General features: G+C 43.9%; 1 protein-coding gene across 3 annotated transcripts in view; it reads left to right on the top strand.

Annotated features, from left to right (window-relative positions):
- Positions 1-795: 795 nt before the first annotated feature.
- The window catches only part of ncoa3 (nuclear receptor coactivator 3), a 32,636-nt gene continuing 14,161 nt past the window's right edge, over positions 796-19,270 (top strand). For all 3 annotated transcript variants that reach the window (XM_080001628.1, XM_080001627.1, XM_080001626.1), the window contains exons 1-2: positions 796-868; positions 17,335-17,406. The gene's annotated coding sequence lies outside the window, so the exon portion shown is untranslated. The remainder of the gene's footprint in view (positions 869-17,334; positions 17,407-19,270) is intronic.

Here is a 19,270-nt window from a genome sequence, read left to right as displayed (position 1 = left end):
CCTGCACCAGTAGTCAGTGAAACTAGGGAATCGTATTTGTGCCCGAGACACGTAATTTTATCGACGTTATCGTCAAGATGGATTTGCGGGGGGGGGGGGGGGGGGGGGGGGGGTGCTGTTATACGATTCGTTTTTGTTTTTTTTAATGAATTTCTATTTATAATGAAATAAAAGTAACTCCAACATTAAGGGTTGCAGTAGCTGATTGGAGAGGGTCCCTTTTCACCTTTTTATAGGCCGTGTTGGTGGTTGGTTTACATAAAAAGCATAGACCGGAATATGATTTCAAAATAAGGTACTTTCTGTTGTTGCTTTCAGTATTTTATTATATTTTGTAGACGCGCATTATATATATATATACACACATACATATATATATATATATATACACATACATACATATATACATATATATATATATATATTCACATACATATATATACATAGTTATATTCACATTATATATATATGTATATCACATTATATATTATTATTTTTTAAATATATTTTATACATATATAATATATTGCTAAATACGGCATTGTGCACTTTACATCGAGGACCTATAAATAAATGTAGTTATTTATTTATTTTCCTCGCCTCAATAATATCGCTGAACCGCCGCTCACGTGGGCATTTCCTGTTCGTGTAGTTCGTTCGCGTGACGAGTCGCTCCCTTTGTCACACGGGCCGAGGGGGGCCGTGAACTACACTACCCAGCATGCACCTGGCCTCCGCCACAAGCTGGCTTCTCGCACTTTGGGAGCGTTTCCCCATTTAAACAAACACGGTCCTGCTGAAGATGGCGGAGAGTTCATAGACGCGAGGAAGGAACCGGGGTTTCTACTCAATGAAATCACAGAGGGCGGTGAGTTTTTTAGTGTCTAAAATAACGCCGCGGTTATAAGCGGGTAATAAGCATGTAGGTTGGCGTAAATTTACTCGTAATTTTCCACCGAAGCGGGTTGCAGGCAGTCTGGCTCCCACAAGGGTTAGGAGCGGGCAGACCGACACTAGCAGCTATACACTCAACTCTGATATTGTTTTTCTGCAACTTCACCATACCCTTCGCCCTTCGCGGTGGGTGCTCGTGTTTTTCCAATACGGGCTTCAAACTTTGCTTGATCATTTTAATAGGGAGTGATTCTCAACCGCTTTCCTATCGAGGATCCTCAATTTCATGAGCATTACAGACCGACCACGGAAGGTGTTTGTTGTTGGATAGTATTTCGTTCGAACTTCCACACGATAGTAAGGGTGATAACAGTGAAACGATAACCATAACAGTCGCAGGACATTTTCTAATGGTGCTGACGTCTTTATCATTAATGAATTGTGCTGTTAATCATTTTGCTGGGGACCCCACGTTGAGAACCACTACATTACATGTTGTCGATTGGCCCACTTCTCATTCACATTAAGACACTTCATCTGTCTGAGGGACCGGGGCAGAGATGGATGTGTTGGGGCGCATGGCAGATTTACTATAATTAGGGAGATAACAGTCAAACTGCTATCACTGTGCACTCTCTAATGGGGCTAATTACTCGTGAATGAAATAATGGTGAAGTTGAACTATTAATCATTTTGCCAGGGACTCCCCTGGAACTTCTTGAAGGACCCCATGTTGAGAACCACTGCATTACATGTCCACGTTTGGCTCACTTCTAATTCACATCAGAACAGTGTCATACACTCAGCCACTGTGCCACAGCACACTGGTGTGTTGTGATTTCTTTTCTAAATTACACTTCAAATAAAGAAATGATGGAAACTAGCTCTTGTGTTGCAAGATCAAAATCGCAAGGCTGTACTAATTCATCAGTTCCAGCCAGAACACAAGCTCAAGTTTCACACAGAAAGTGTAGGATGGATTTCTATGGCGGCTTGAAAGCTTAGTTATACATGTTTTCTGACATTATTTAATTGTAAAGAGTGTGGGGCCAGAAACCACTGGGAAACACTGCTTAATTTGTCTGAGGACACGTGAGATTGAGGTGCGTGGTAGACTCGACGCTTTCAAGGTATGCAGCACTGCACGACGGGTTTCAGGTAGAGCCGCTGCTCACTCATGTGGAGAGACGGCGAGCACCTTTCGAGGCAGTGCGAGCATTCTTCAAGCGCTTGCTCAAGTGTAGACACAATGAAGAGGCAAGTTAGTCATTTCAATAAACGCCTGACGTCTAGGTGTGCTGAAGCTGCACTTGCCTGGGGGCAGCCTTGCCAATACTTGCAGGCATTTGCAGCTCTTTAGTTCTTTCTACTCTTGATTTTTTTTTTTCCTTTTCTTTTCTTTTTTTTGTAGCAAAAATGAAGTTGTGATCAACATCAAATTTATTGAACACGTTCATTTACAAATAAAAGACATTTGACTTAATGACTTAATGAAATTTTAGGTAAATTGTTATAAAATGCTTAAAAAAATATTGATGAGCTGGCAGGCTTGTGACCTCAGCAACATAAGCTAGGTGTTAAATAAAGTTTGAGATGAATGAGTGAAATAATTCAGCCGTCAACGCTTATTCCTCAGATGGGCAAATTTTTCTTCATCCTGAGTCTGCTGGAATGCCATTAGTCAAGCCAATGTATTTGGTATTCTAGTTGATAGTGGAATGACCACTGTGGGAACCTGTCCAATGAACTGGTTCTGCTCATATTCTTGGCAAATGGAGCCCCTGTCCCCTTTTCTCTGTCCCTTTATCCCTCCCTTTCTTCCCTCACACAGCGTGTCAGGCTGCGTTAACAATGAATCAATCTTTGGAGGGATTCTTTGACTGCAGATGGGGTGAAGAAGTGACGTAGATGCATAGCTTTTTCTCTTTGTCTGCCTGCCCCTGCACTCCCAATAATTCATTAACTTATCACTTTTTCTCATGGAACTTGGAAGAAGAATCTCTAAAGCCACCAGATTCTGGTATCAAAACGGAGGTGTTGCTCAAGATCCTGTGTGTTAATGTCCAGATCCGTCAACCTGACAATTCTTTATTTTCCCTGCAAAGTAGATTTATTAGATATGTTTGAAGAGATAAACAACAGTAAGAAACCACTGCGTTGTGGCTTTAAGTGGATATTCAGATATTTGGATTGCTAGATATTACTAAGAAAAACAGACATAAATAGAGAGCTCCACTTTTTGAATGGCAGTGAGGTGCTTTTTGATAGCTGTCTCCACTCTGTTGTTGTCAAGCTGCTATTCTACGCTGGTCAAGTCTGAATAGGCAGCATTCTTCTGTGCGTTGTCAGAGACAGCGTGCAACGAGAGGGAGTGAACTGATAATGTTAGTTTCGAGTGAAGCGCCAATCACTTTTGAGGTATGTGTCCTTAACCTAGGATTAATAGCTGGGTAGCAAAGAGGGGGCTTTGGGAGGGACTCCCGATGACACACAGAGCTGAAAGGAAAAGCCAATTGTTTCCCTAATTGAAATTTGACTCCTTTCTAAGGCAACAGGACAGGGGCTACAGGGGCTTGAGCAAAGTCAAATGCTTGAGGAGCTTTTTCTGTCTGTTCCTTGTTAAACTAAAGAGTGCACTTCCATTAACTGTTTTCTTTACACTTATTTAGACCAAGCATTGTTGGCTGACGAAGAACGGATTGAGTTAAAATTTCAATCTTTATTTTTGTTTGAATGTATGTAGTATAGTATAGACTTATTTTAAATTTCAGTTGTCCATGATACTGTGAATCTGGCCCTCCCTCTAGTAGCTGTCCCATATTTTCTTTGTCGACCCATTTTATATCATGAAGTTGCTTTCATACAGTGGTTGTCAAGGTCGCTCCTACTTCGACAATGAACTCTATCTGTGCTTAGAAGAACGCATGCTCTGCACTAAAGAGTGTGTTCAGTCTTACACAACAGGTACGTTTACTTCCTTGCCTCCCTCCAAACGGATCTAGAAAACTCTGTTGAACAGGACAGTTGTGTTTCCACTCTTAAAATATTCACAGCTACGTTGCCCAGACAAGTGTGCCTAAGAGTATGAGCAGAGCTGCTAAAACCCAAAGGGGGCCGTTTCGTTCTGCGGTGGAAGCCAGGCAGACTGCTCACCGGGTCCAAGACGACCCGTCCAGATTTCAGTCGGTCTCCATTTGTGTTGACTCTCATTCATTCCCTCTCTCCCCTCTCCTTCAACCCCGAGCTAATGTCCAAATGCTAGGCTAGTTGAGCCATATGTGAGCCATGCACACTTCTAAAAGCCAAACGGGCAGCCTGAAGTAATCATTGCACCCAATTCCAGTTTATAACTAGCAAGGCTTTGAACAGTTCACTCGCTGTTGATTGGACGAAAGCAAGAGTTTATTACGGGTAGGGGGTGCCAAGAGCCTTGCCACCCCCCCACCTCCTTTGCCCTTCCTCTTTAACTTCAACCCCCCCTTTTACTTTCTCTCCCTCAGCTGAAGAATGCTCGTAAAATAAGGCTTCACCTGAACAAGCCAATGAGAGGGAAACTTGCTGTTGTAGTTTTTTTTTTTTTTTTTACCATTGTTAAATGTTAGCAAGATCTTGTTTGTGTTTTTTGTTTAGGGCCCCTTTTCTAAAGTCTTTTCGGGGGCAGAGACTCTGAGTGGAAAAAAAAAAGTTTGGTTTGTGAGATAAATGCTACCAGATGCTTGCTCTCTCGCCTTCTCTCCAACCCCCCCCCTCCCCTCCACCCCGTCTGTCAGACAGCCAGGAGAGGAGGAGAAAGAGAAAAGCTGGTAAAGCGGGTGGGGTAGAAGAGAGTTTCATTTTCTGGATGAACTTCTCAACTACGGCGTGGACACCTTGCTTTCATTCGGCCCTCCCCTTGTGGCTCCAACTCGTTTGCCCACCTCTTTCCTGCCCTGCGTTTGCCCTGCCTCTGCTCCTGCAGCCCAGAGGAAAGTCGGGTCTTGAATGACACAAAGTTCCACTCCAACATGAGAGGCCCCGGCTATTCTGGGTCGACCAACAAGCGCAGCCCAGATTTACTATCTCCTGTCAACGCTGGCTAGGAAAGCTTCAGCTAACTTGGTCCGATGTCTTCAACCCCCAAAAAATTTCTTTTGCTAATTGGGATGGGGATGTTTTTTCCTACTGGATTAAGTGAAAATGTGGCTTTCACCATTACCACCATTCCGTTCTGTTCTGTGATTTCATGGTTGTTCATAATGCTTGTTGTTACTGCAACGAAAATCAAAAAATTGAAGAAGAAAAAAAGCACTGGAAAGTTTAACTTGCACCCTGTTGTGCCGTATTGTTGTGAGCTTTCTGTCGATGGTAGAGTTTTACAGCCAAAGAAATGTATACAAGTAATGAGAACACAAGCAATGATCCCTTCAAAATATTGCACGCTTTTGGCCCCGCTACGTTTGACGAGACTTGTTCCATGCTGCCTGTCTAAGTTCATGTGATTATAATAGTCACACTGGAACCAGTTGTTCTTTGTGGCTGCAGTTTAAATAACATGGGAGTTGTTATAAGCAGGTTGGCTCCAGTACAAAAATCAATATTCAAACAGCCCAAGCGTTTTTTTCCATTTGCTAACTCATGACATTGGATGGAAGCTAATATTTGCATTATGTTACATAACAATTTGTGCAGAAACATGGCATGGCAAGACGAGGGTTGTTTGGTCCTTAACAAAGGTAGCTTTCAAAACACACAAACGCAGCGAATGCAGAGCAAAAAACTGCAATAAATAAACAACTAACAACTGTAACATTGTCTATAATCTATCAATTTTATTTGCACCATCACAATCTGTACTTTTGTTTTTGGACCAAATTCAAAGTTTTTGCTTGTAATTCGACATTGAATGTGATCTTTATCTTGTCGCTTTGGAAGTACTAGTGGTATTTGTCTCTGCCTGTTTCAATATGACGTCTGTGCAACAACAACAGGGGTCTTGCTTGTCGTCACAATGGCTCTTCTTGATCGATTGAGATTCATTAAAACTGAAGCTTTTTATTTTTTTTTAAATGTCTAGCTCTATCGGTTTGTAGATCGTGCAGGATAAACGTCTGTTTGACTATTAGTGATGACAATTGTGACTATTTCATTAGAATTAAATGATCCAACATCTAAACAGATTTCCAATGATATGGTGCTTTCCCCGTTGTGTAAAGTTGCTGTGTCACTAACCTTGTTTACTTTCTGATCCAAAAATCTATAGTCCGTCTCAGTGGGATCAAACTTGAGTTCTTTGCAGTGGCTAAAGTAATTACCAACACTGTGCTCTTAGGGTGAGTGACTTTCATTCATTTATGTTTTTGAATCTGAACTTCTGTGAGCACGCATTAAACAGCAACTCTGATGTCTCAAGATAGGACTTAGTCCAGACCCTTGTGCACGTAACATTCATGACAATACATCTCCAATGAACTCCGGGGCCGCCGTGATGCTGAGAACCTCAACATCTGCCATTCCACTGCCCAGTGCTTCCCAGTGCAGGGGACCTGATTAGCTGTGTAGCCTTAATCACCCCAGCAGATGGAGCAGAGCACAGCGCCACCACGACAACACAAAACAAACTGGCTGTGGCACTGGGGCTCTGGATGCTCGAAGCTACTTGTGGATTGGCTTCTCAAACGGTCTCTGGGCGCTCTGCCGGCCGCCTGGCAAGGCCCGCCCTCCCCGCTCCGCCCTGTTTTTACTTTCACTCTCCGTCAGTTCAACACTTGGTCCTGGTGACCCCTGTGCCTGGCCTGTCCCCATAAGTCATTTAAACACACTTTTAATAGTGTTAGCCTGGTCCCAGAACCAGCATGAGGTGGTGTTTTCGGAGCGGGTGGGGGGGTCATGGGATGCACGGTTGCCACTGCCAAGCGGTTTGGAGAGAAAGAGAGAGGCACTTTCCATGATCACCTGGGATTGATTGTAATCCATTATTTTATATCTCATAATTGGGAAATTTCTCCATCTGCAAGGAGGGATAAGCTAAAAAAAACAACAAAACGGATTAACTGAAAAAAGAAAACAAGACCCTCATGTTACCACAAGACAATCTGACCTTTTTTTCTGCCCATCTTTTGACTTCATCAACATTTAACAAAAAAGAAGCGGTCATTGGTTGTTGTTCTCAAAATACAAACATTTCACCACTTGGCTCTATTCCTTATTCATGGAATTTCTTCACCTACGTTATGTCAACAAATGCAACTGAGAAAGGAAAGGGAGTAAAAGAGGAGAAGAGCAGGATTGTGTGTGTGGCGGGGGGTCGGGTCGAAGCAACCGCGAGGGGAGGAGCGTGTGGCTGTGAAGCTGGCGTCAGACCCTCTTTTGAGTGAAATTCTTTGCCGGGGTCAGAGTTCAGGCGCTGCGGTGCGGGCTCTGCGATTGGCTGGGGAAAGGTGAAATGAAAACCACAGTAAACTTTTGACCCCGGTGCTGGAGCTCCGCAGGAACGCCCAGCGCCGGCTCTGGCTCGGTGGAACAGAGCCCGCTCTCTTCCTGTGTTTACTCCACCAATTCAGCGGGGGTGGGGGGAGAGAGCGGGAGAGGAGGGGGGCCGTGGAAAAGGGAGGGCGGGTAGAAAACCATACTGAAAAGGGAGGAAAAAGAAGGACAGATCATCAGCCGTGACGCGGTCCGAATGTGTTTATTTTTTACCGAGTGGCACAGGTAGAAACGTGCACATAACTGTGCACACCAGGCTTCTGGGAAAGCAGTGTCTGAGCTTCTCGCAGTTTAAACGACTGACATATCCTCATGCTAAATTATCAGGGTTTTTTCCCCCCATAGGCTCCATCAGAAGCAAGTAAAGGTGTGTGTGTGTGTGTGTGTGTGTGTGTGTGTGTGTGTGTGTGTGTGTGTGTGTGTGTGTGTGTGTGTGTGTGTGTGTGTGTGTGTGTGTGTGTGTGTGTGTTAGTTATCTGACCTGGCAGGATGGAGGCCAATCAGGGCCGGTGCTCTGGCTTTCCCGATAAAAGGCTGTTTGGCCATTGATTAATGAACTAATTTCCATAATATTAGTACTGTGTGACCACAGCCTCTCATAGTTGTTTGGTCCCTTCATCACTCTTCTCTGGAAGAGTGTTCTCACTCACACTCTCCTACTGCCTAAACCCACAAATCAAGATTATTAAAGAGGACAGGGTTGTTTTAAAGGGAATTATAGCTTGTTTGTTTATGAGTATTGTGTGTTTTCTCATGTGGGCTCTGTCCCGCTACTCGCCATTCTTTGTCTATTTTGATGATGAATAGTATTGGGCAATGCAAGAGGAGCGCACACACACTCACACAGTGGAATCTGTCATCTCTTTGTCTCCACCTTCATTTATTTTCTTTGGTTTTTCTACACACTGCAGTTTGTGTGAGAACTGGGGAGATGCACACAGCCCATCTGAACGTGTGTGTGTGTGTGTGTGTGTGTGTGTGTGTGTGTGTGTGTGTGTGTGTGTGTGTGTGTGTGTGTGTGTGTGTGTGTAAAGGGTGGGGGATGTTTTTCCTGAGGCAGGGGTAGTTGAAGCACTGAAAGCAGTTTTCCTCTGCTTTGAACTGTGTACCTTCTCTCTTTCCCTCTCTGCCTCTATCCATATGTTGATTGGCGAGGTACAAGGACTGAAACAAGGACCTGGTTTGTGTTTTTCAGTGAGCGATGATGTGCTCCAGAACTACAGTTTTAAATTGCCTGTACATTCCCGGATGGATGTATGGATGGATGGATGGATGGATGGATGGATGTGTATGTGTGTACACACAGGCAATTTAAAACTGTAGTTCTGGAGCACATTGACTCATTGAAAATGTTATCACGATATGTTTTTTTATATTGATCGATGTGGATATTATCGCAATATTTATCAGATAATAATAATTCTAAATTTACAGTATTAAGTGTATTCTCATAGCTTTATGTTAAACGCTAAACAAATAACATGTATTTAATTTAATTTAATTTAACATGTATATATTCCTCTATTATCCCATTCAAATCTGTATGCATTTTTTTTTTATATTCCGATTTTTACGGCTGAAATTTAGAAAGGGGGTGGGGGGTGTTACACACGGTTTTGCAGCTCCGATCAGAGCCATCTTTTTTCTAAACTAAGCAAATAAAAACTCTAGATGTATTTAATTTACTCCGTTTCCAGCTGCTGCTGCAGATCGCTCCTGAACAAAATCCGCCGGCGTTCTCACGGCCCGGTGGCGAGCCGATGGTTGAGAACCTCTGCACTGAAGATCATTCCATCAGTGATGGTCGGGTTTATTTACCACTTTCATTGCCACATCTGTGGAATTACTGGACATTCTGGTCAAAGGCGCACTGCACTCTCCCTTGTACACACAGTGAAAGGCCAGAGGAGAGGGAGGCGCGCCGGTGCGCTTGTAAGTCTCCGTCGGCCCGGACTTCACACACTGTTACTGGGAATGTTTCTCTCTAATGTGGGTTCGCTGTGCGAAAAACTTGATGAACTTATATTGAACTTTATTGCTCATCACATGTGGAGTGATTCGCAAACGTAAGCCAAACATTTATAATCAATTATTTATTATACACAATCGAATGACAATTTCAGCATTCGAATAGATTTTTTTTTATATTAAAATTCTATTCAAATTTAGATCCCGCAGCCCTAAAATATAAATTGGAAACATTGTTTTCTGAGAACAGTCCGAAAAGTTGTGGAATCTGCGCTCTGTGATTATATGCAGGGACATTTAGAGAGGACCGAGGGACTCTTTCTGACCATGTCAGAGCAGATGTCCCTGAAAATCACTGATTCTTTGTCGCAAACAAATCAAAATAAATAGTCATGAATTAACTTTAAAGCTAAAAATGTAGAAATTCTTTCATGTGCCTTTCCGAGCCATGTTTAGATTAGCAGAGTATGGTACGTCACATGTTCACATGCATTAAAAAAAGTGGAACCTGTTAATAGTGTCATCGCCACCGTGAAACAAAGTAGAAGTGAAAATCGTATTTACTGAATAAAGCTGGCTGCTTTCATTTATGTGACATAAGGCTTTCTCAGAATTCAATGGTGTGGCAGCGAAACCTTGTTTCAAGAGCTAGAGCAGTGCCCGTTCAACACATGCCTGTTCATGAAAGTCCCAGGGAAAAACACTCTCATAGGGCACCAGGGTTTCCATTATCTGGTAATTGGCGGTTTTTGACTGGAAAAATCTGTTGAAGTCCTACATATTTAAATCCCTCCAATCCCCTCCAAGCACAATTTGAATTAGTGCTGGGTGAATCATTTCGATAAGAAATAGTCTGCAGATCTGTTCATTTCAGCGCTCGGCAACTTGCAACAGGAAGCCAATTCGTTTGGACGATGTAAAGCTGATCTGAAAGCTTCACCTCTGACCAATCACATTTGTCCATATAGAACTAAGCCCCGCCCATGCCCCGTGGACAGTTTGCACTTGTAAACACAGTAGACACACATAAGGAGTGGAGTCAGAGCCGCAGCGTCCAGAACTCTGAGGAGAAACAGAAAGATGATGTGTCGTTGGGACACGTACATCCATAGTTTTGTGTTTTTTGGGGGGGGATATTTAAATTTCAACCCAAAGCAGACAGTAAATATTCATTGTGTAAAATATATCGACAGGATGTCCCAACAAAGACTGACAACACCACAAACTTTATTATTTTTTTAGACCTACTTGCCATATTTATTTTGTTTTTGATTTGATCTAACTTTTATTTTAGTGAAATGTTAATTAAAGTTGCTGTTGTTATTTATTGTTCACAAACTGAAATTATTTGATTTCAAGTAGTAATATTCATAATTTTATTTAATTATTTAAAAAATGGTGTTAACTGACAGGACTCATTTTATTTTGAATATTCAATAAAAAATATTATACATCTGCATGCCTTGATGATGTCGTTCTCAATATAGCCTGCTTATCAATTGTTTTTACGCTCAATAAACACGGATGATATTTGACCGGAATCCCTCCCATTTGTCTGAATGATTGAAATCTCCCAGGACACATTGACCAGCACCAATTTTTTCTAACGGTTGGAAACTCTGCAGGGCATAACTTGGGCTCTACCTGAATTTTGTCAGTCAAATCGGCTGTTCAATGCGAATATTCGACAGGGGGAGGGGGCACAGAGGAACGTTACAGAGACCCAGTATTAAACGGGTCCTGGGGCTAAATTATTTAAGACCGTAGTATGGATAAGCTCCAACTTTACCGGTTCTGTTAACGGTATTGGAGAAATTAAGAAAATGTATTTTCTATTTATTAAGGCTATATGACCCATTTCTAACCTGCAATAAGATTAAGATATTCGTCTCAGAAGTGTTTTCGGTATTATTAGAAGACACATCTCTCCTCTTCCTCTCTCGCGCTCCTTCGCCGGAGATATGGAGGTATGCGCGAGGGGGGTGGGGCTGGCTCGCTCTGCCTGGCTCTCACACACACACAAGGGGAAGGGGGCGCAAATTGCACCCCGATCGCCTCCTCTGCATGTGTAATGCTCAGAAAATAAAGCAGTGTTAATTCTGCTCTTAATTTGTTTTAGTTTTCCCCTTAAAAATAAAACAAGGACCGATAAGAGCACTGCTAAAGTACTGGCTCGATAAGCAGTATCGTAAGAGGAGTAGTACCGTTAAATCGCAACGGTACGCATCCCTACTCGTGTCCTGTTCCTCCGTGCCCTGTTATGGTTCCTCCAAATAAAACAACTGTTTTAAGGTGTTTTTTTTGGAGGAACGGGGCACGGCGATCAGGGCGCACAGAGAGCGGGACCATTCACATATATAACAATGTGAGTGATTCCTCTTATTCATAATTCCTCATTGAAATGTTATCCCTGTGGTTTTGTGAGCTTCTGTTTTATCCTGTTATTTTAATACCCACTGATTGGGGGGGGGGGGGTTAAAAAACGACTGCTCAACTTGAAGAATCTCAGTCGACAGACGGGTTTCTGACGGATTATTTCAGGGAGCAGCCCTAGAAAAAAACACCCAAGTCTCTCTTTTGGATAAACTTGTTGTTTGCTTGTTTATTCAAAGTTTATTCATATTTTAACGTTTGCTTTCACGGGAAGCCCCACCCCCCGCTGGTTTGACTGTTCATTGAAAGTTTATTAACATTACACGTGTTGCGTGTCCAAATTGCCTTAAATTTGACACTGCACGTCCTTGGGCCCACCAAGTGTGATGTAGATCGAATAAACGGTTGTTGAGATAATCGGAGGGCATACATATAGAGATTCCTACCTTTTATTGTTAGATGACCAGTTACAAATGGGAACTGGCTTCAACTTGTTGAATTGGGCAGGCTGACTGTGTCTTCTCTTTATATAGGTCAGTGAGTTTGGTAAAAAAAGAACTCTGCCATCTAGTGAACACGCGGGCCTAACATATGAATACATCACTGTACAATGCCCTCATACCTTTGCCAAAATATCAATGGAGATGTATGTTTGCGGCCTTTGCTGATCTTTTTCTGCAATGATATGCCCATACTCTGTCCTGTCTGTGTTCTTTCTCTGTTTTTCTTTTATTTCAGTGGAAGTTATTTTTCCTGGGGTATTCGTTGAGGGATGGGATGATAATGAGCTGTCACTATGTATTGCAATCTTTCCATTCTAGTTGTTCTGCACTTAAGAATTGCAAACAGCAGCAGTGTAGCTGATATCCCTGCAGTTCTTGTGTCATCCACCGTTTTTGCTTTATGAGAAGCTCTGAACATTATGTCTTCGTCAAGTTTGTCCGCGTCAACTTGGAAAAAAAAAAACATCCTAAAAAAATTCTCAGTTTGGGGACATTACTTCGGCTTTCTTCTGTTTTTGTGACAAACTTTCCGCGGCCTGCTGGTTTGTCAGTTTCAATGTGGTAATTTGTTCTTTAAAACACATTGCGGCATTTAGTGAATGAAAATACAAGCGTTCTCGTCACGCAGTGTTTTCCACCGTTGAACTTGTTGGAGTTTTCAACTGTGTGGAATGTAAAGTAAACCCCGGGGAAAATGAAAACGTTTCTAATGGACCCAGACGTAGAAAAATGCAGAACAGCAGACAAACAGGACCTCGCTCAGACAGAAAACCGTCGGACAGACCTCAGTTAGAAGTCTCAGCCTCGCGCGCCTCAGCACAAACAACACCGGCTTTCTTGAAGTCTCACTACAGTACTCCTGACATGCACACACATGCTTGGCACATGTCCCCCCCCCCACTCACACACACACATACACACACACACACACACACACACACTATGTCCCATTGAGTCTAGGCATTCTCTGTCTCGCTGATTCCTCCTCTTCACCATCTTCACTTGAGTTTCATTAGAAGCACGTGTGCACACAAACAGCCAATGGATGCAGTGTCTGCTGACGGCAGCGGTCCACACTTGAACCCGGGCTAGCTGGAGCGCTATGGGATGTGAGGGGTTCTTCGGGTGACAAACGGTATCGACACCGGATTGACGTGCAAGCTCATTGTACCCAATCTTGGCAGAGAGCTTTAAGTGCACTCAGGAGAAGGCGCGGCGTCTCTTTGGAGAAAAACAGGAAGTCATTTGGCCCTCTTGTTTCCTTTTTGCACTTGATGACCCAAACTTCAGTAGACGCCTTTTTGTTGCTTTATTACTGTGTGTGTGTGTGTGTGTGTGTGTGTGTGTGCGTGTGCGTGTGTGTGTGTGTGTGTGTTCAAATTCAATGGTGTGTTTAAGAGTAGGTTAATGACCTCAAATGCCTCTATAGTAACCTATACATGCCAACAAAAACATACTTCCAATTTATATTTTGCAGTTTTTTTTTGTTTTTTTTCATATATCAACATATATTGCCAACGTTTAAGCCCTTATTGTCATCAGCATTTTTTCTGCTTCTGTCCCACGTGTATGTCTGTGTGTACATTTTGTTTTGAGGTGGCCAGTGTTTGTTGTTCGCCCTGCTGGTTGTCGTCTCAGGGAGCTCGGGTTGCAAGCTTTATTTTCAGGCTGGAATTCCGTCCCACACTATTCTGGTCCGCTCTGTGCGGCTGGCTGGCTGAGCCCAACGCATTGCCCCCTCTCTGCTCTCCTCTACTTCGCCACTGCCTATTCCTCCTCTTCCTTTCGTTCCAGATTGTCTGCTTGGGCTCCCCCTGCACCCATTTCTGTCACCCTAGCTCTTGTAATTCTGACCGGCACTAGGTTCTTATTGTCCTTCTCTTGTTCTTCAGTGTGTGTACACATGCGTTTCTCCAGCCCCGGTTCAGCATATCTACTTCTTCCAAACACGTGTTCCAAACATGACATGGAATTTGTCCGAAAGCACAAATTGAAAATCCTTCGCCTCGCACACTTAGCATCTCTCTGTTGAATTATTCAGCTGTAGCTTTAGCTCGGTGACAGAGCTGTGCGGGAGGCTCTGATGTGATCATTGATCTGTGCAGAGGGGGATCTCTTCCTCCATCTCTCACACACACCGACAAATACACACACACACACACACACACACACACACACACACACACACACACACACACACACACACACACACACACTGCAATGTACCTTCGGTCTTTCATGGACAACATTGCTGCCCTTGCTATACTACTGCATTGGTGGTCTCACCTCTTATCCAAGTTTATAGTCACCGCAGCCATAGTGTCGTTTAGTACGCGTGCCATAAATGATGTCATTGCGGTGCTCGCCACAGTGTTGCACAGCGATTTTTTTTTGCGAGGTTGCGCACCTCCCAATTTTTGGAACTCCTCGCCATGCGCTTCAGGTAATTCAAGACGGATGTGTTCTGAAGGAAGGTTGTGCAAAGAGGTCCTTAGGTACAATCTGTACGATCCATCCATGGGTGATCACAAAAATAACCAGATGCGATTGAATTGATGGAAAGACATCATGCCGCCTGTCCAAAGATTTGAACAATTTTAATACCTTGGGACTTCTTGTAATGTTTACACAGACAGTTTGGACAAACTAACCACTATATATGTATATATATTTAACACTTTATAAATGTTAAATTTTACAGTTCATTTCTACTTATTCAGATCCTTCACTATGGACTTCTTTGTAATGTTTACAGGAGTTCTTTCAGTTTCACTACTGGTCAGTGCACAGCGCCCCCTGTCTCTCAGGAAAATATCGCCACGGCATCTACCTAGCAAAGCACAACCATATACACCAATCAGCTACAACATGAAAACCACAGACAGGTGAACTGAATAACGTTGCTCATCTCCGACTTTCATGAAATTTGGTTCGGAGTTGGGAGAGCTTCGGTCAGCGCCACAGCGGGCATCCCTCGGCACACACTCACCTGTCCACGAGGCACTAGGGCGGCAGGAATGAAATTCGAATAGAATTTGAATATTACAAAAAAGACAACAATAATGTTCAATATACGTTTTTCCAGTTTGTTCATCTGCGGGGATGCGCAAGCGCACCGGCACATTTCTCTCTCTGGCGTTCCTTTGACAAAAATGTCCAGTTATTCCACATATGTGGCCATGAATGTATAAATTCACACAACCATCACACAACCTCATAAATGACCATCAATGTCGTCTTATGCAGAGGTCCTCAACCACTGGCTTACGGACCGTGCCAGGCGGCGGGGTATTGGCTGTGAGTTATTTGCTTTGTTTGGAGAAAAGATCGCTCTGGTCAGAGCTGCAAGTAGTAATTTGCCTTTTACTAACAGAGTTCCCCTCTGGCAAAAATAACCTCAGATTTTCTGCGCTTATTATTTATAATTTTTAATATTCAAATAAAAGGTATTTATTGAGAAGCAAGTATTTCTCTTTACAAATCAAGACTCGATAGTCTAGCAATGGCAGAGGCGTCAGTGTGTGTGTGGGGGGGGAGTTTAAATCGAATCGTGACCTTAAAGTCGAAAGTCAAATCGAATCGTGGATTTGGAGTATCATGTCACCCCTACAGGGCACACAGTGCATTGCAGCTTGCTGCATATGGGGCTGCGTAGCCGTTGACCGGTCAGAAAGTCCTTGTTGACCGCTGTCCACCACTGAAAGTGCCTACAATCAAAGAAGGTTGCCTGGTTTGATGGATCATGTTTTTTTCTACATCATCTGGGTGGCCCCGGTGTGTTGGAACAGCAAGCCCAATCTATGGGGGCCCCACCTCGCAACTTACAGTTCTTAAAGGATCTGCTGCTAACGTCTCGGTGCCAGATACCAAGGGACACCTTCAGAGGTCTTGTGGAGTCGAGTATACCTCGACGGGTCAGAGCTGTTTTGGCGGCACAAGGGGGACCTACACAATATTAGTGGTTATAAGTGGTGGTTTTAATGTTACGGCTGTTCGTTGTATGCTTGTGCTCTCTGGTATGGCGCGCCATGAGCCGTACCGCTCACTTGCTGCGATCTTTGAGAAACAATCATGATTAATGTGGATATTATGACCAAGCAGACAAAGCATTGGCTAGAACAGAACAGCCTACAAAATTCTGCTACTAAGTTACTTTACTGTAATGCAGCCTTAAATACAATATTTCATGATATCATGATATGCTATAACCAAAATCCCAGATGATATCTAATCTCATATCATGGTATTGGTATTATAACAACATATTTCTTAGTCCTAACTCATAATCCTTGAGAGAGAGAGCCCCAAAATGATACTGCTGCTCTCACACAATGGTTACCAAGATGTGTGTGCTGTCTGAAAGGTTTTTCAAAAACCAGAATGAGTGCTAACTGGCTCCCCGGGAAACACAACTATAGGCAGACAATAGGTATATGAATTCCCATATTGGTATTGGTGCATTTTTGCTATACCACATTACTTGATGTGTATCTTCAATGTACTCCCTTCTCCCTGCCCAAACATCTCAGTATAGTAGGAAAAAACCCCGGTGCCTTCTTGCTTAACCGATGAAACAGGCCAGTGGAAGCTTCTGGTAGCTGAGAAGGTATGAGCTGGAGCCAGCAGGAGAGGGAAGGCACCACATAAACAGAATGTATGTAAATTGGGGTGGATGGTTCGGCACATTTCCAGGAAGGGGAAGTGATGACGCGGTGGGACAGGCCAAGGGAGGACGCAAACAGGATGCTATCTGCTGTGGCTTCCTGTGCACTTTTAGAAATTGCTTCTTTCCCATGAATTTTTGTGACAACAAAAATACATTGAAAGTCGTGCTGCTTTTCACAGGAAGTGGATGAATGCCATCACCGGCCCCTTTTAGTGGGATAGAACCGTGGATGCTTAGGGAATGGGTGGCTCTTTATATATAAATGGTTAATTCAGCCTCAATTAAAAGTATGGAATATGGAAATGTTTGTGATTACACCTAATATTTAGGCAATTTATTCAAGTCAAGATGGGTCAGATGGTAGCCAAAATGATTTAAACACGTTCTTGTTGGCGGTGGGGCTGCGCGTGCACTTGACGTTTGCTGCGGATGACAGAATACGTGACCTTGTGCCGTCTCTCCTTGCAGGATATGCTGAAACATTGAGGTCCCACTGACACTGCACTGGATGGAGCTTGATTGGAACTTGAACTGGCAAAGGTGAGATGTGAAGCAAACACAGACTTTCTTTTTTTTATCAAGTAGAGACATTTATTATCGCCCACGACGTTCACAGCCACTGTGCATTGTACCTGATGTTTTGTGCAAAACTTTTCTGGGCAAGTTTCACACTGTCAGAAGTGGCTGATTCAGAGGCATTTGCATAATGCCAGGCCTGTCGTGACTCATCTGTGGTGCGCTGGGTTGCTGTTGATCTCTCACACTTTGCCTCCGGAGGGCGGGTTGAGCTGGATTGCATCTATAAAAGGCTCAAATTGTTGAACTTCCAGGAAAGGTGCTAGATCACAGCAGGGGTCAAAGCCAAGCCTCGCTTGCTGCCGAAAATGAACATTTAAGCCGACTACTTAGCGTCTCTCAATTATTTTCAACCAGTGAAGGGAGGGGAGAAAAAAAGTGATGACGCTGTCGTATAAAGCAGTGATTCTCAAGGACCCTCAATTTGATACACATTAGGCACCCATTTGATAAAATTCAGTCTCTGGGACCTCAATCTGAGAAGATTTTTATTGTTGGATATGATGTAGTCCAAACTTCCATACCTGTCTATACTATAGTTCTAGAGGTAATGGCGGAACTATGATCAGGTCTTGTAAATGAAATAATGGTGCAGGTAAAAAATTAATCACTTTGCTGGGGACCCCTGGAACAACCCGAAAGACCCCTGGGGGCTCCCGGCTCCCACGTTGACCAGTTCCGCAAACTCTTTCCAAGGAGACTCTGTTACATGCATTTGCGGAGGAACCTTTAGTAAAGCCATATCTAGGTCTCATTTATTGTGTGCACAGAGCCAGAGCACTCTACCGTGTTTCTCCTCTTGTCAGAAGGCCTCTGTGCAGTGTATGACGCCTGACTGAAGACTGATGTCATTTTTTTCCCTTCCACTGCTGCAGAGGTGAGCCTTAGGACAGAAACTAGGAAGGAAGGAAACAGGGAGGGAGGGAGGGATGGAAGGAGGGAGGGGCTGAAGGCAGGAGGCAGGGAGGGAGGGACCGAGTGGCAGTGAGAACATATGAAGAAGACCGAGTGGAAGTGCCAGATTTAGAGGGAGGTGGTGAGAGGTAGACAGACTGGGAGCATGCAGTGCAGATTTATGGCCGGAGTCTGGGTGCTCTTGGACGCACCCGGGGTCGCTGGTTCTTTGCTGTTATTGTAGTAGTAGAGTGCCAGTGGGTGACCGGGCTGCATGTCCCGGACGGCAGCCAGGCTGCTGAGGTTGCATAACATCTCTGTTTGCACGTCTCCACTCTGGAATGAGCTCATTCCACGGTCGTGTGTGTGTGTGTGTGTGTGTGCCTTTGTGCGCCTGTTTTTGTAGAACTGGATCTTTCAAGTGGCCTTGCACTTATAGCATGGTAGCAAATGCTGTAAATCTGTGCATTTATTGTATGTGCATTCACAATCAGAACGTGAGCAAGTGTATGTTTCTGGGTGGGAGTTCGGAAGAGCAATGACCTTAGCAGGCGGCCGTAGAGGTTTCCTCTAATGTGAACCGTGGTGCGGCGGGAGGGGGGGGGTCAGCTGCAGGGCAAGGCCATAGCAGGAAAACAAGGGCAGGGTCCCTGCAGCCAAGCACTGTTCCACTCTGAGAGGGAGGGAGGGAAGAAGGGACTCAGCAGCAGCCCCATAACAGTGGATTTTTTTTAAGGTGCTTCCAGACAGTGGGATGGTGCTGGTGAATATCATCTGCCATACTGAGACAGACATAGAGGGAGAGATAATTCTTCTCCTCCACAGACTCTGGCCGTGCTGCTACATGTCTGAGCATGCCCCAGCGACAGTGTTTGTGCTCACGGTTTCTTTGTGTGTGTATGTGCTCCGACTGCTGCAAGAGTGGTATCACTGG

This window comes from Zeus faber (assembly GCF_960531495.2).
Source record: "Zeus faber genome assembly, chromosome: 5".
NCBI lineage: Eukaryota > Metazoa > Chordata > Actinopteri > Zeiformes > Zeidae > Zeus > Zeus faber.
The sequence above is the reverse complement of the archived record's forward strand: the minus strand, read 5'-3'. Positions and strand labels throughout refer to the sequence as shown.